An 18,558-nucleotide genomic window follows, 5' to 3' on the forward strand; every position below is an offset into this window, starting at 1 on the left:
TTGAGTAAAAAGGATACAGAAACATTTTTAATTAATATGGAAGTAAAAATAGTATTAATTTACATTTTGCCCCATGACTAATTTTTATTTTTTCATAGTCATCATTTTGAAAGACTTTACACAACTTATATATTTTATAGTATATCACACCAATCAATTCTTTTCATGATATAGTCCTCTTAAGTTATATGAGACAGGTAGTATCAGTTCTGTTGTGATGACTTTCAGGGAACAAAGTATAAATACTATTGTGGTTCAGGGACTAAGAAATTTGGCAGTTATCTTAGAGAAACATCTATATGACATTATCTCTTAATTGAGAGAAGAATTATTTTATCTTTTACCTTCTGCAATAAATGAATGGCTCCTACTATGTCTTAGCTTTCTTGGATTCTGGAGATAGTACAATGAACAGGTATACAAATTTGGCCTCAATAATACATAAAATATAAGAATTCAAGTATTGAATTCACCCAGTAAAATGAATGAGCTTTACCGCAAGTCTGTACTGTGGTACAAGTAAGCATAATATGTGGGCTATATAATCATGATGATTCTTTGGTATGGAAAATTTCAACGGGAGGACAAGATAGAGAGTAGAAGTTTTAGCAGGTCTATTTCAATAATTAGTGCAGTGGTTTGAATGAGAATGTACCCCATAGGCTCATATATTTGAATGCTTAGTCACCAGAGAATGGAATGTTTAAGATGATTAGGAGGAATAGTCATGTTGGAGGAGACATGTCACTGGTAATAAGCATTAAGGTTTCAAAAGTCAATGCTAAGCCTGGTCTCTCTCTTCCTGCTACCTATAGATCATGATGTAAAGCTCTCAGCTACTTCTCATACACCATGTTTGTCTATTTTCCACTATGACAATAATGGACAGACTCTCTGAAACTGTAAGCAAGCCCTCCATAAAATGATTATTTTTAAAAAGAGTTGCTTTTAGAGCATAATGGGGAAAATCACAGAGACTGATAACCTGAACTAGTGGGAGTTCGCAAACTATGGACTGATAGTTGGGGAACCTGTGTGGGACCAAACTAGGCCCTCTGAATGTGGGGAACAGTTATGTGGCTTGATTTGTTGGGTGGGTGGTGCAGGACAATTGTCTATATTCTGTCAATTATGTTTTAAATAAACACTGATTGGCCAGTAGCCAGTCAGGAAGTATAGGCGGGACAACCAGACAGCAAGTAGAGGTGGGGAAATGAGAACAGGAGAATTCTGGGAAGAAGGAAGCTCCCTCTGCAGTCCTGCTCAGACACAGAAGGAAGATGTGACCTGCCCCACCGAAAAAGGTACCAAACCATGTGACTAACATAGATAAGAATAATGGGTTAATATAAGGTATAAGAGTTAATAAAAAGCCTGAGCTAATGGGCCAATCAGTTTATGATTAATGTAGACCTCTGTGTGATTTCTTTGGGACTTAAGAACTGCGGGAACCAGGCAGGACAAGGACTGAGTGAGACAGAAACGCAAGACAACAGGTGGGGGCCCTGGCAGTGGCACCAGGACCTATCCCAGGTGCATGAACTGGCTTTTTGGAAACCGTTTCCTATGGTGGGATACCTTGTTCACTCATGATATGGGTGGAGGAAAGGGCTTGGGCCTGCCTCAAGTTGGTATGCCTGACCTTGTTGAGTCCTCAAGGAAGGTCTTAAACCCTCTGAGGAGTGAATGGGTAATGAGAAGGGGAGAGGTGGAGGGCATGAGAAGGGGGGGAGAAGAACTGTATTTGGTATGTAAAATGAAAAGTAATTTTAATAAAAACACAAAAAATTAAAATAAAAACAATTGTAAAAATGTAAAAAATGTAAAAATGGTCATGGTTTCTCTTCATAGCAATAGAACCCTAAGATAATCACTGTCTAGGCCCTAGATTCTAAATCAGGTTCATGACATCAAGACAGAGAATAATGATATAAAATTTACTCTTTTAATTTTCTTTTTATTCAAATTAATATGATTACATCATTTCCCCTTCCCTTTTCTCCATCCAATCCTTCCCTTGTACCCTCTTTTTGTCATATTAACATATTTTATTTATTTATATGTTTCTAAATATATGAAAACAATTCATGCAGTCTTTATAATTTTCTTTGTATGTATATCATTTCAGAGCTGATCACTTAATATAAGATAACTAATTTGGGGGCTCTTTCCTGAGGAGGACTATTTCTTCCACTCCCAGTCCAGGGTTTAAGCACCATGTAATTTTTTTTTTATTATTTCCATGTTAGTATGTCTATTGTTGTTTTTCTTGTTTAGGTCTTGTTTGGGCAGCTTTATTAATGAGACTTCAAGAGAATAGCTTTTTAGATTTTTTCTAGGAGATACAATGTCAAAAAATACTTCATTTTCTTCTGAATATTTTTTCTTATTTCTGTCCCCTGCACCTCTTCTATGATGCCTAGAACTTAGAAGAAAGAATTGCATTGTAGATGTATCAGCTGGGACTAAGGAATTCATGATCACTTATGTTATTCATTTTAACCTGCCGTGCTTTTCTGTAAGGTTTGTCTGTTTCATGAAGACATTATTTTGATGACAGGAGAGAGCTATACTTAACTGTCCACACAATTATAAATATTCTGATTATGGTGCGGAGTTACTCTCTTTTAATAAAGTGACGGCTGTAGGTTCTCCTAAAATATCTATTACTACCTTTCCAATTTGTATCCCCTTGACCTGCTTTTTTTTTGTCTTATTGCTCTGACTAAAACTTCAAATACTATACTGAATAAGTATGGAGAGAGTGGACAAAATTCTCCTGTTCCTGATTTCCATCCAATTGCTTTGAGTTTATTTCCATTTAATTTGATTTTGGCAATACGCTTTTTTAAAAAAAAAAAAAACTGCATTTACAATGTTTAAGTATGTCCGTTCTGTTCCTAATCTCCCCAGGTCCTTTATCATGAAGGGGTTTTGGATTTTATCAAAGGCCTTTGCTGTATCTAATGTGATGATCATATGATTTTTGTCTTCCAGTTTGTTTAAAAAGTGGATAACAGTTTTTGCCCTGCAATCTTCTCTACTTCCCCTCTCCAGGCAGATGACTATACGATTTTCTTTGGGTTTATTTTCTTATGTAGCTTCTCTAGGATCACAAATTATCTGCTCAATGTCCTTTATTTATGGCTAGAAACCGATTATGAGTGAGTACATCCCATGTTCCTCTTTTTGGGTCTGGGATACCTCACTCAGGATAGTGTTTTCTATTTCCATCCATTTGCACGCAAAATTCGAGAAGTCATTGTTTTTTACCGATGAGTAGTACTCTAATATGTATATATTCCACACTTTCTTCATCCATTCCTCCATTGAAGGGCATCTAGGTTGTTTCCAGGTTCTGGCTATTACTAACAATGCTGCTATGAACATAGTTGAACAGATACTTTTGTCATTTGATGGGGCATCTCTTGGGTATATTCCCAATAGTGGTATTACTGGATCTTGGGGTAGGTTGATCCCAAATTTCTTGAGAAATCGCCACACTGATTTCCAAAGTGGTTGCACAAGTTTGCATTCCCACCAGCAATGAATGAGTGTACCCCTTTCTCCACACCCTCTCCAGCAATGGCTATCATTGGTGTTTTTGATTTTAGCCATTCTAACAGGTGTAAGATGGTATCTTAAAGTTGTTTTAATTTGCATTTCCCTTATCGCTAAGGAGGTTGAGCATGACCTTAAGTGTCTTTTGGCCATTTGAATTTCTTCTGTTGAGAATTCTCTGTTCAGTTCAGTGCCCCATTTTTTATTGGGTTAATTAGCATTTTAAAGTCTAGTTTCTTGAGTTCTTTATATATTTTGGAGATCAGACCTTTGTCTGTTGCAGGGTTGCTGAAGATCTTCTCCCAGTCAGTGGGTTGCCTTTTTGTCTTAGTGACAGTGTCCTTTGCTTTACAGAAGCTACTCAGTTTCAGGAGGTCCGGTGAGGTGGCATGGGGCAAAGGGGAAATGGGATGAGAAACATGAGAAGGGGAGGATGGGAGGAGCTCGGGGGATTGGGTTGGTTGGGATATAGGAAGGGTGGATACGGGAGCAGCGAAGTATATATCCTAACTAAGGGAGCCATCTTAGGGTTGGCAAGAGACTTGACTCTAGAGGGGTTCGCAGGTGTCCAGGGAGATGTCCCCAGCTGGTACCTTGGACAACTGAGGAGAGGGAACCTGAAATGACCCTATCCTATACTGATGAATGTCTTACATATCACCTTAGAACCTTCATCTGGCGATGGTTCGAGGTAGAGACAGAGACTCAATTTGGAGCAACGGTCTGAGCTCTTAAGGTCCAAATGAGGAGCAGAAGGAGGGAGAACATGAGCAAGGAAATCAGGACCACGAGGGATGCGCCCACCCACTGTGACAGTGGATCTGATTTATTGGGAGCCCACCAAGGCCAGCTCGTCTGGGCCTGAATAAGCATGGGTTGAAACTGGACTCTATGAGCATGGCGGACAATGAAGGCTGATGAGAAGCCAAGGACAATGGCACTAGGTTTCGATCCTAATACATGAACTGGCTTTGTGGGGGCTTAGCCTGTTTAGATGCTCACCTTCCTGGACGTAGATAGAAGACCTTCGTCTTCCCGCAGGGCAGAGAATTTGGACTGCTCTTCAGTATCGAGAGGGAGGGGGAATGGTGTGGGGGGTGGAGAAGAGGAGTGGGGATAGGGGGAGGGGATTGGGGGGAGGGGGCAATATTTGGGAAGAGGGGAGGGAAATGGGAAACGGGGAGCAGGTGGAAATATTAAAATACTTAACAATAAAAAAAGAAAAGAAAAAAAGTGGATTACATTTACTGATTTTCATATATTTAACTATTCTTACATTTCTTGGGATGAAGCCTATTTGATCATGGTGGAAGATGTTTTCGAAGTATTCTTAAATTCAATTTACAAGTATTTTGTCGAGTATTTTTTCATCTGTGTTCATAAGGGAAATCGGACTGTTAATTCTCTTTCTTTTTTGGGTCTTTATGTCATTTGGGTGTCAGGATAAATAGCATCATAAAATGAATTAAAGTGGAGGGTGTTAGGGAATGCTGCTTAATAGCTTTCCCTTCCCTGGCTTTCTCAGTTTTCTTTCTTATATATCTTACATTCCCTGGGGTAACACCACTTGCAATGGGATGGACCATCCCAAATCATACATTAATCAAGAAAATGTCCTACAGATTTGTTACATGCAGTTTTTAAAAAAGAGATTAACACAATTGAGGTTCCTTTCCTCAGATAACTCTAGCTCATTTCAAGATGGGAAAAAAAGAAGAAAAGAAAAATATAACCCAGATAAATGATACAATTACAATCTCTCTGCTTCATGCTCTGCCAAGATATGAGCAAGTGTGATGTTTGCAGAGAAATGCTTCTTCAATGATGAGTCCAACTTCACCTACTCTTTCCATATCATGATGAACTATATCCCCTAAACCATGAATCATAATAAACTACCCCCCTTTTTTATGGGTATTTGGTTATAGTGAAGAGAAAACTATTTCAATAGTATTGGATTTCCAGTATGATTAGCTGAAGTTGAAGTAAAGGTATGAACTTGGAAGTGGGTCTGTTTAGTACATGGATGAAATCCAAAGAGAATTGAAACTTCGTCACTACCATAACTTATTTAAAATTCTGATCATCCACTTTCTATAGAAGGAGACATGCTTCAATATGATAGTATATATCCATCCCTAGACAGTAAAGAATGTCACAGGTATCTGACCGGGATCTTAGAAAGGACTATATGGCCATAGACAGTACTTTAATGGTAGGGATATGCAGGTTGGTATGATTCTAAGCAATGTGGGATGCTAAAATTTTATTTTATTTGTTAGTGGAGAGGTAGTATTCACTAGGTGTGAAGAAGCCTAAAGACAACTTGCAAGAGTTAGCACTCCCCTTCTATTATGTGCATCCTGTGGATGGTGTCCAGGTCATTGTGCTTGACTGCCAAGTACCATTGCTTTCTGAGCCATCTCACTCAGTCCTGTGCAAGTGCTTTCAAGTCATAAATTTAGCCAACCAAAACTGTCTAAAAGGAAAAGGTACTCAATGACTAAATAGCCAAATGTCTTATCAAGTTGACATTTTCAACCATCATCATAGATCATTCCAGAACTTCATTAATGGAGTGGTTATGGTAGTTGAAATGAAGATTGCATGCAGCCTCAGTGGAAAGGAATTTCACTCTCCAAGATTTCAAGGACAGTTTCAACAATTGTATGATAAATTTATCAAAATCAGTCACAAACACTGATCACCAATAAAAAAACTATTCTCCAAGAATATCAGTTACCTAAGTAATGGCAAATCAAATAATCAGGCTCATTTTATCTCAGATAAAACAGTGGTTCACCTATGTAAGAGCTATAACTTAAAAAATGAGGTTAAAGTAATGCCATTATTTTTTTCCACCAATACTTAAAAGTAGTAAGAGTTGATAAGAATTAAAGAATAATAAAAAAGGAAAAGTAAGATAAAATTGATACTCCTTATACCAACAAAATAATACAACTTTATTTCATGCTAAAGTCTTAGTTCCTATTAGTTTTGTCTCAGAATATCATCCTACTATTGTGATAGACCTTTCACTGCTATACAAAGTCCTCCTGCAGGAAACAATGTAAATTCATTATTCAACACTGCTTCAGTTTTAATGGGCTACAGTAATTTGTCCCTTTTGGTATGGCTCTATGTAGAATGAGTTTCTGGATTTTATTTAGCTTTTTGCATCTGTATTGATTGCTTGTTTGGCAGTGCATTCCTTTATTTTCAAAGTGAGGTCTGTAACAACTTTCAGTGTCTCTCTAACTGGTGACCCTCTGTTGCCATACCACATTCTGTTATTTCAGCAATGCATTGTTTATTCTACCACTGCTATCTAAATCATATCTTCTTATCTCTCTCCCCTTTAAACTTTCAGAGTTATACTTTCTGTCACCATAGATCATCTTGGGTAATAGCCTTACTTCATTATCCTTAGTTTAGAGAGATTTTTCAAATCTATTTTTACCGTAAAACGTATATTCATATTTCTTGGGAAGATTCAGTTGTTCACATCATTGACCAAGCAGTATTTGTTCTGGTTGCAAAACTGACCCTCTGACCAGCCATTATTTATGTACTTCCTACATATAAAATAAACCTAAAACCTTAAAAATCCTTACTGTATTATATGAGTACAAAGGAGATGTTATTCAAAATCTGTGCAGGAATATAGATGTGTGTGTGTGTGTGTGTTTGCTCATGAAGGTTGTGAAAGTGTGTTACTTGAGTATCCTTAAATGGAAAGCATAGGATACTTACTACTCTAAATTCTATATGTCTAGATTTATTATTACTTCCGTGATGAGGCCAAATGTACTAATATAGAACTAAAAATCCAGAATCCTGATTTCAAATTAAATTTCAAACAGCAGAAAATAAATGAATAGCCTATGAAAAAGAATAATATTTAAGATATTTATTAAAATTTTTGTCTGAATTTCAAATATTTTATGGAACTGATGCTGAAACTCAGACAGAGCTTTGCACATATTTAGATCCAAAACCTATAAAATTTTGATTTTATTGAATATTTTGTTGCTAATCTGGAGGTCCTAACCAAACTAGGGGTCTCTACTACTTTAAATATCCATTTTCCCATGTCTCTATACTTGTTTAAATCTAGAGTTAAAATGTTTCTGTAACAAGTAGACACACAGATATTCTAAGTATTCTAGCTCATTAACAATTGATATTTTCAAATCTGGTTGTTTGATTATTTTATAGTGTTCCATTTGAATGTTAAACCTGTGAATGCTGAATGGAGTAGAAAAGTAACTTATAATTAAATATGTTTTTTTCAAGAGAAAATATTTGTTTTTTAGTATGATTCAATTGCAAAAGGCTAAGAATGCAGAAGATGATAACAAGGAAATGAGAGAGGATGATAGCTGAACAAAGGTCATATTTTATGATGAGATTTCTAAAAATTTCTCAGTCTTTCATAAACTTGGAAGCATGTGTCCTCTTCAGTTCAGTTGCATTTTAGTTGGCATTAAAAGATATTCCAATTTCCGTCCATTTGTATGCAAAATTCAAGAAGTCATTGTTTTTTACTGCTGAGTAGTACTCTAATATGTATATATTCCATACTTTCTTCATCCATTCTTCCATTGAAGGACATCTAGGTTGTTTCCAGGTTCTGGCTATTACAAACAATGCTGCTATGAACATAGTTGAGCATATACTTTTGTTGTATGTTTGGGCATCTCTTGGTATATTCCCAATAGTGGTATTGCTGGGTCGAGAGGTAGGTTGAACCCGACTTTCCTGAGAAACCGCCACACTGCTTTCCAAAGTGGTTGCACAAGTTTGCATTCCCACCAGCAATGGATGAGAGTGCCCCTTTCTCCACAACCTCTCCAGCAGAGGCTATCATTGGTGTTTTTGATTTTAGCCATTCTGACAGGTGTAAGATGGTATCTTAATGTTGTCTTGATTTGCATTTCCCTGATTGCTAAGGAAGTTGAGCACGATCTTAAGTGTCTTTTGGCCATTTGAACTTCTTCTGTTGAAAAGTCTCTGTTCAGCTCAGTGCCCCATTTTATAATTGGATTGATTAGCCTTTTAAGGTCTAATTTCTTGAGTTCTTTGTATATTTTGGATATCAGACCTTTGTCAGTTGTGGGGTTGGTGAAGATCTTCTCCCAGTCAGTGGGTTGCCTTTCTGTCTTAGTGACAGTGAAATTGAAAACACTATCCTGAGTGAGGTAAGCCAGACCCAAAAAGAGGAACATGGGATGTACTCACTCATATTTGGTTTCTAGCCATAAATAAAGGACATTGAGATTATAATTCGTGATTCTAGAGAAGCTAAATAAGAAGGTGAACCCAAAGAAAAACATATAAGCATCCCCCTGAATATTAACCTTCATCAGGCGATGAAAGAAGACAGAGACAGAGACCAACATTGGAGCACTGGACTGAAGTCTCACGATCCAAAGGAGGAGCAGAAGGAGAGAGAGCACGAGCAAGGAACTCAGGACCGCGAGGGGTGCACCCACACACTGAGGCAATGGGGATGTTCTATCGGGAACTCACCAAGGCCAGCTGGCCGGGGACTGAAAAAGCATGGGACAAAACCGGTCTCGCTGAACATAATGGACAATGAGGACTACTGAGAACTGAAGAACAATGGCAATGGGTTCTTGATCCTATTGCACGTAATGGCTTTGTGGGAGCCCAGGTAGTTTGGATGCTCACCTTAATAGACCTGGATGGAGGTGGGTGGTCCTTGGACCTCCCACAGGGCAGAGAAACCTGCTTGCTCTTTGGGCTGAGGAGGAAGGAAGACTTGATTGGGGGAGGGGGAGGGAATGGGAGGTGGTGGCGGGGAAGAGGCAGAAATCTTTAATAATTAAATAAATTAATTAATAAAAAAAAACTTAAAACAAAACAAAACAAAAAAAAGATCACAAAGAGAATAATGGTATTTTAGAAAGCAAAAAAAAAAAAAAGATATTCCAGAAATGAAAATAAAATTGACTGACCTTAAAGGTTTACTATTTACCTTTGACTAGCTTTTGGTGATATTCCCTCTTTTTTCACTATTAAAATGAATTTAATATCATATTTTGCCCTTGATTCTTTCTGTGCAAAAACTACTTATATATCATGCTCCTTTCCAGAAAAGGACAGTGTTTAAACTATCCTCTTTTGTTCACTAATTTCTGACCTCAGATTTTGTGTTCTCTCTTCCAATATCTCTTTCTCTGCTGGGCTTCATATTTCTAACAAAAGAACTAACCTCCTTTCTGCAATTTTCCATACAATATACCACCTAACTCATGTAAATGTCTGGTTAGTGTGCTTCCCCACCATCACCAATCAAGGACTTGAAGGGAGTTCTCTTTCAGCCTCAGCTTTCTATATATCCTCTTTCTTCTTTCTAGCAAGTCTGTACTTTTTCACACATTGTCAGCTGCCTAGAATATGGGATATCTTTATTGCAATGTGGATGACCTCTAAGTGCATAGTGTAATTATATTCAATTAGAAATTCAAACCTAGTGTTTGAATCTTACTGAGTTGGTCTTTACAAGGCTATAAATTCCATTGCCCAATCTTATTCTATCATATTAGCCTTGAGAAAACAAGATTTGGGATAGTTTAAGAGTTGTCAGTGGCAGTAAGACTCTAATTCATAGATATCTTTTAGGCCACATGGGTTATGGACACCAATTTAAGGGATACTTGGAATATTTCAAATGTTTCTGGATTTTCTTGAACACTAAGAATATCTGTTAATTCTAAGTATAAAATTTCAATAATCACTGGGACTGTCCAACTTCTTGAATTTCTTGACATGATACCTTTTTTTGTCATTTCATTACTTTAATTTGTCACTACCCTCGTCTAAACTTTTGGTTTTCTACTACTGGATTCCTCTAAATCAGTGGTCATCAATTTAAGGGCCATGAACCCTTTGGCAAGCCTCTATCTTCAAATATATTTCCATTAAGAGTCAAAGCAGCAGCAAAATTACAGTCACACTAGTAACAAAAAATTAATTTTATGGTTGGGATCACTACAATGTGAGAAATTATATGGTCACAGCATTTTAAAGGTTGAAAACGACTGCAAATCATCTCTAAGAATGCTAATATTAGAAATAACTATCTTAATATAGGCAATGTCAGTTATCTGGATTCTTTTTAAATATGTTTCAGTAGTAGTTTTCTCTGAGTGTACTTTCTCAATGAGATGATATAGAAGGAGCTGCAGGCAAGCCTGCTTTTCGTCCCACCCGGCTGCTGCTCGGCTAGCTTAGCCCCAGAAATAACAACACACAAACTGTATTCATATAAACACTACCTGGCCCATTATATCTAGCATCTTCTTGGCTAACTCTCATATCTTGCTTAACTCATATTTAGTAATCTAGGTAGCACCATGAGGTGGTATCTTACCAGGAAGATTCTAGTGTATGTCCATCTTGGGCTGGAACTTCATCGCCTCTGACCTGGAGAGGAGCGGTATGGCGTCTGAGCTCACTTCCCTTCTTCCCAGCATTCTGTTCTGTCTACTCCACCCACCTAAGGGTTGGCCTATCGAATGGGCCATGGCAGTTTCTTTATTAACCAATGAAATCAACAGATTGACATATGACCTTCCCATATCAAGATGATCTCTTTTTCCTCACTATGAGCTTTTTACTGTGGTTACTTTGAATGTGTCTACCATCCTTTCTCTTCTTTCAACTCTTACCTATATTCTTCCTAGTTCCTCAATCTCATAGTTTGTGTTTTCACCATATATTCTATTACTGGGGCTCTGAGTTAGCAAAATATTGTTTAACTCTTAATATTTTTTTCTTCAGCTAAGGATTCTAATTTGTGTTATCTTTCAGAATATCACTTGTTTGTTTCCAGATTCAATTGCCCTGTCTTTAATAATATCTTTGCAAGTCACAGTATGTTTCTAGAAGATAGATAATTTAAAGCTCGGGATACCTATAATTAAAATGATTTCAACAATCTATGGTAGACATCGGTTCTTTATATCTTTCCAACATTTATCTATCCATTGGTAAAATGTCTTAATCTATCTGTGAAACCACACCATATTTACAGTCTTAATATATTTGTTTTGGATGAGATTAGTAACCCAAGATTTCATATGACACAAATCTGGTTGATCACCACATTCCATCTCTGTGACATAATTGAGCATGTGTGCAAGATGATTCATTAATATCCAGTTTTGGGACTTGTCCTGAATATCTACCCTGTGCTGGGATCATTGCCTAATGGGAAGTAAAACTGAACACTTCAAATACCATGTCTTTAGTAGGGCTTATTTTAGAATAGAGCACTCACAAAACACAGTAGAGTGTGAGATAAAAGGAAACAGTGAAGGGAAGTAGTATTTGTCTAACGTTTATTTCTTTATTGAAGTCATTTTTGAGTTTCCTGTCATTTAGAGTTCATAGTTATTTGCCTCATGCACAATTTTTAGTACTTTCAGAATTTTTACATCATACTATCATAGTATTAATCCTTTTCATGATTCAAAAAATTTTCTTACCATGGTTTATTTTTATCTTATCCTAATATTCTCCACATGTACATTCAAATTTCATATTTTTTTGCCCACTAGTTACCCACTAGTACTTCAATAAGTTACTGGTTTCCTCCAGATGTTTTAGAGCATTTATGTCAGAGATAATATCTATCTATCTATCTATCTATCTATCTATCTATCTATCTATCTATCTATTTATCTATCTATATATAATTTACATCTGTACCTTGAGATATTTGATGAATAATTTTAGTGTCCAAACCTCCAATATTTTTGTAAGTAAATTCAAAGTAATAGAACCTTCGCTCTATGGATCTCATTCTCTATGGCTATGCTTGGTACTCCAGTTTCAGAAAATACATATAAGATTGCAGTGTAGAGACCAACTCAAATTAGCTGCCTCAAAACTGACTGGTAGAGTTAGAAAACATTCAACACCTTATCATTCAACATTTGTTTAGCATTTTTACTTGATTTTTCTCTTTCTTGTTATAAACTGCTTAGTTTTTTTCAAAGCGTATGTAATCATCTTATTTATTAGCCTTTATGTTTATCTTGAGATAATCTTTCTGTGTAATAAATTATTTTTTTCTATTATAAATTTTCACAATAACATTTTTCTTTGCCAGATTCTCAGTCTTATTTTTCTAATGCTTCTAATCCATAAAATATATTTTTACATTGATGTTGCCCAGCAATTCTGCAATCTATGCACACTGGGAGTTATGTCTTTATTACTTAATGAACCTTTGTATTGACTCCTGTGTTTTTTGCTTCCTATGATTTATAATGTTCTTTATATCTGTCCTTTACATTTTTATATAATGTTTCCTTTGACTTATACTGTTCTTTAAATCTTTATATTTGTCATATACACTAACTAACTGTTTGGGCATTTTATTGTCTTAGCTGTTTTTGCCTCAAAAAAAAAAACCCAATGTTTACATTGTAGTTTAACTTTGATTTGTATTGTTAATGATTCTTTTTAATCTTAAAATTTTATTTCTTGAATATCAAAGGAGTTTTCCCACACATATGATATATACAGTTTTACTTTGACATAACCAAACAAATTATCTGCTGCTCTTAAATATACATACAAATTAAATGTAAAACATAGCAATTAGCAGGTCTAATGAGTCTAAAAATTAATCCATAGATCAAAATTTTGAAAACATTATTTGTTCTAAAATAAAATCTCAAGTTTTATGTACTATTTTACAAAATTGTCAATGCTCCAATATTTGAGTGCTTATTTTCTCTTTAAGTTGTTGGCAGTTTCTTGTCTGGTGGTAATTTCAACAAAAGATTATCAAATTAGCAGAGCTCCTAGTGTTGAGGGTCAGCATGTGTGTGTTCAGGTGACTAGGAACAAAAATCAAATTTCTAGAGGTATAGAGAGTAAGGACAACACACCTATCACCATATCAAATTAGTTATAACTTGTTATTAAGTCATATAAAACATAAGCTTTACTTTTATTAAAAGTGCATCCCATTCTTTAATTTATATATTTCAGCTTTTGAGAATTTCATACACTAGTATTATTGTCCTTACTATCTCTATCTACAATTCCTCTTGTGTACCCCTCCACTTGAAAATTTATGAATTTTATTTATTACTGTTATATACATACATGCACAGATGCACAGACACATGCAGATACACATATACACACTCACACTACTGAGATCATTTAGAGTTGCCCATATGTACTTGTGTTTAGGGATGAAACATTGGATAACCTCCCTTTGGGTTTATATTTCCTACTCTCAGTAGTCAATGATTGCTTGTAGCTTCCTCTAGAAGCATAGCATTGTGAAATTTCCCTCATTCATATTCGCATGGCTGTCATTGTGTGATGTTGCTTAGTTAACCGCATTATTGAGATTTCACATGTGTGTCTACTGCATCATGGGTAGAGCACACCATCTTCTAGCTGACTTCTGGTCTTTTAACTCTTAAAATGTTTCTGTCCCCTCTTCGGTGATATTCCCTGAGCCTTATTTGTAGGAGTTGCATGGGTTTGGAATATGTATCTAACAGTCAGTTATTCTCTGTGTTTCTATCAGTTATAGATCTCTGTAATATCTTCATCATCTGCAAAAAGAAGATTCTTTGATAAGGTATATATCTACACCTATCAGTGCATACAAGAATAAGTATTAGAAATTCTAGTTGCATTAGAAAATTGCAGTAATAGTTTCTTTTCAAGGGTGTATGACCTCCCTAGCTATGGAGAGACCAATCTTTCCTTCCTCCCATTATCTCACTTGTCTAAGCTTTCTGTGGGCACTGACTATATTTATTATCAATCAAATAAATTTTCTTTATTGTGATAATATGATTATTTTCTTCATTAGTAGCTAATAACATTACTTGATAATTGGCATTTGCTTGATACTTGGGAAGTTATAGGGATAATAAATGTGCATGTATTTATACTTTTGTTCTGAAAAACTGATATTTTATAATCCTCTTATATGTGTTTACATTTTATTATGGTTCAGCCTATCACATAGTACAAAAAATATCTCAATGTCTCAATATTACTCTTGCTACTTAGTAGATGGTTAATGATAATGAATAAACTTTTTGCCCTTGAAGATAAACTAAGGCTGTTTTGAGACATTTCATGCAGACTTTGCTTTAGACATGACAAATTATTTAAGTCATTAGGATGGGTGTGGGAAAACATAAATATTTGTGTAACTTAAGTACATGATATGCTGGAAAGACTACTCCTATTAAAGCTCAGTTTCCACTTTACATATTACATAGAAGCAAATTATTTTGCTTCTACAATTGAACAGACTTGAACTTACATTTATCTTCAGTAAAACAACCTGGAAAAACATTACTATATTAATTTTAAGTGTTTCTTTCTCAGTCATAAAGCAATTTACTACAGAGTTAAGGAGTCCAGAGCTTATTCATTTCCATGATAAAATCAGCTGTTTATATTTTGGTTCTCTTGAATTATTAATATGTACTTAACTTATAGTTTTGAGTTTCTTACCATAATATTTATATTACTGTTCAAGTTCTAAACTACATATTCTTAATACAAATAGCAAGAGTACAAATGCAAGAAAGCAAGCATTTCTTAGCTAAGTAAGGCAGGGCTTCTCTGAAATAGTTTCCCGGAATATCTACTTATATATCAATGGCCACCTGTCTTCACAATAAGCTTAAAATGTCAGGAAAATATTTTCTTCCTCCAAATTGGGGTTTTATTTTTAATGAAAAAAATGAGTTGGTAATTTTAACCAATTGTTAGTGTTTTCCATAATGATACAGTTGAATAATATGGTTATATGTTTACTTTCAAAAAGATTATAATTTTATTTCCCTCTTTCAGTGAAAAATATTATAATTTGTTTTTGTTCTCATTTGACCTGTACTCCTCAACTATAGAACTGTTTTCATTCATTTTGATTACTGTTTAGTTTCTGAACACCAACTCTATCCATGAAGATAAATTTTCTAAAAATATAAAATATTTGGAAACGTCCTGAACTTGTCATCATAAATTATAGTGTTAATGAGCTAGGATATAGCCTAGTAAACTATGTGCCTAGCAATCATGTCACCCTTGGTTCATTCTCCAATACTACAAAATAATCACATTAAGCAAAACTGGCATTACATTCATGTTTACAGACAAGAAATGGTAGATGCAATGTAGTTTGGGTCATTTAAGTAAGTTGCCATAGCTTATTTTTATCAATCTTTGATTATAAGACCTCCCTTCATCCAGTATATTCTGTGTATCTCCCATACATTTGTGAATGAAAATGTCTACATGGGAAAACACACAGGCATTCTAGCACACACCTAGAAAACACAATAGGCATGTACAAATGCAGGTGAGCTACTTCCTTTTGATGGAAACTTCCATGATTCTCATTCTCCTTGTCTGCTGCCCAGGGATGGTAATACTCTAATTGTGGACTGACTGTGGGAATTACATCATCATTATTATCTAGGATAGTTTGACAGTTACAACTACAGTCCAACAGGAAGGTGGTGGACCATGAATTTTATGCTAGCACTCCAGAGACAGGGCTTAGGTGGTTCTTTAAGTTTGAGGTCATCCTAGTCTACAGAGTGAGTTCTAGGAGATCCAAAGCTATATAGAGACCCAGACTCAAAAAAGAAAAGAGAGACAGAGAGAAGGGAGGAAGGGAGGGAAGAAGAGTGGAAAAGAAAAAAGAAAGGAAGGAAGGAAGGAAGGAAGGGAAGGGAGAGAGGGAGGGAGAGAGGGAGGGAAGGAGGGAAGGAGGGAGGGAAGGAGGGAGGGACTTTGAAAGACTTAAATGATTAAATGACAGGTAGAGATGTGACCAGTGTGCAGCACCAGCCTAGGATCTCCCACTGAGGGGCTAAGGGTGTGGCTCTGAGGTAGAACATACACCTAGCTTATCTTACAATGTTTCCAAAGACTAAAATTCCTTTCATCAGTATTTTTTAGCTTTACCCAATTCTCAGATGAAGTCTTTCTGATGACAGTTGGGTAGTTACCAATTTGATCACAGGAGATGACCAGTTCAGGCTACTTAGCCACTACTGCTAGGAGTCTTAGCTGGGATCATGCCTATAGATTTGTGAGAACTTACCTTGCATTGGGTTTTTACTAGACTCAAAATGTCACACCCTTTTTAGCCATTTCATTTAGTATCCCCCCTTTCATCCACCCCACAACCCAATCCCTCAAGGTCCCATCCTGACCCACCTTCACTCTGCAGGAGATTTCTTCTATTACCCCTTCCAAGTGAGATCCATGTATTCTCCTTGGGCTCTCCTTTACCTAGCCTCTCTAGATCTGTAAATTGTAGCATGATTATCCTTTATTTTACAGACAATATCCACTTATTAGTGAATGAATACCATGATTCACCTTCTGGACCTGAGTTACCTCACTCCAGATGATTTTTTTTCTAGTTCCATCTATTTGAATTCAAATTTCCTGATGTCATTGTTTTTAACAGCTGAGTAATACACCATTGGATAAATTTAACTCATTTTCTTTATATATTCTTTGGTTGAGGGGCATCTAGGTTGTTTCCAGGTTCTGGTTATTCTGAATAAACCTACTATGAACATTATCGAGCAAGTATCCTTGTGGTATGATTGAACATCCTTTGGGTACATGACCAAGAGTGGTATCGCTGGGTCTTGAAGAAGACTGATTTCCAGTTATCCGAGAAATGACCATATTTATTTCCAAAGAGGCTGTACAAGTTTGTACTTTAACCAGAAATGGAGGAGTGTTCCCCTTGCTCTACTTCCTTTCCAGAATAATCTGTCACTTGTGTTTTAATCTTAACCATTCTGACAGATATAAGATAAAATCTCAGAGTCAATGAATTTACATTTCCCTGATGTCTGAGAACATAGAATATTTCTTTAGGTGTTTCTTGGCCATTTGAGATTCTTTTGTTGATAACCTGTTTAGGTCTGTACCCAATTTTCTAAATGGGTTGTTTGTTTTTTTTGATGTCTAGCTTCTTGTGTTCTTTATATATTTTAGAGATCAGCCCTCTGTTGAATTTGGAGTTGGTGAAAATCTTTTCCCATTCTGTAGGCTGTTGTTTTGTCCTATTAACAGTCCTTTGTCTTACAGATGCTTTTAAGTTTCATGAAGTCCATACATTAATTGTAAATATTAGTGTCTGTGCTACTGGTTTTCTATTCAGGAAGTCGTTTCCTGTGCCAATGCACTCATGGCTATTTCCTACTTTCTCTTCTATTAGGTTAGGTGTAACTTGATTTATGTTGAGGTTTTTGATCCATATGGACTTGAGTTTTGTGCATGTTGGTAGATATGAAGAAAGGAATTAAAGGCTTCTAAGAATTCAAAGAAAATGAACACACATCATACCCAAACTTATGGGACACAATGAAAGCAGTGATAAGAGGAAAGTTCATAGTTCTAAGTGCCTGCATAATAACTTGGAGAAATCTCATACTAGTTATTTAAAGGCACACAAGAACGTTTAAAAAAAAAACACACAAACATACCAAAAAGGAGTATAAGGCAGAAAATAATCAAACTGAGTGCCAAAATCAATAAAATAGAAACAAAGAAAACAATATTTAATCAATTTAATTGATTTAATTATTTAATCAATGAAACAAAGAATTCGTTATTTTAAAAGATCAGCAAGGTTGGAAAAACCTTTACGAAAAATAACTAAAAGGCAGGTATAGAATATCCAAAATTAACAAAATTAGAACCCAAAAGAGGGACATAACAACAGACACCGAGGAAATCTAAATGATCATTTAGGTTATACTTCAGAAACCTGTACTTCACAAGATTGGAAAAGCTAAAAATTATGGACAAATTTCTTTTATCTTTTTTTGGTTTTTCAAGACAGTGAAGCTTTGTCAACATTTTCTGGGGCATACATTATCTCTTGCCAAATTTACAGACTGTTCCATAAAACACAAATCTGATTAAAAAGTCTGTCATTCAATG

Source organism: Chionomys nivalis, chromosome X, assembly GCF_950005125.1.
Source record: "Chionomys nivalis chromosome X, mChiNiv1.1, whole genome shotgun sequence".
In the NCBI taxonomy this organism is placed as follows: Eukaryota; Metazoa; Chordata; class Mammalia; order Rodentia; family Cricetidae; genus Chionomys; species Chionomys nivalis.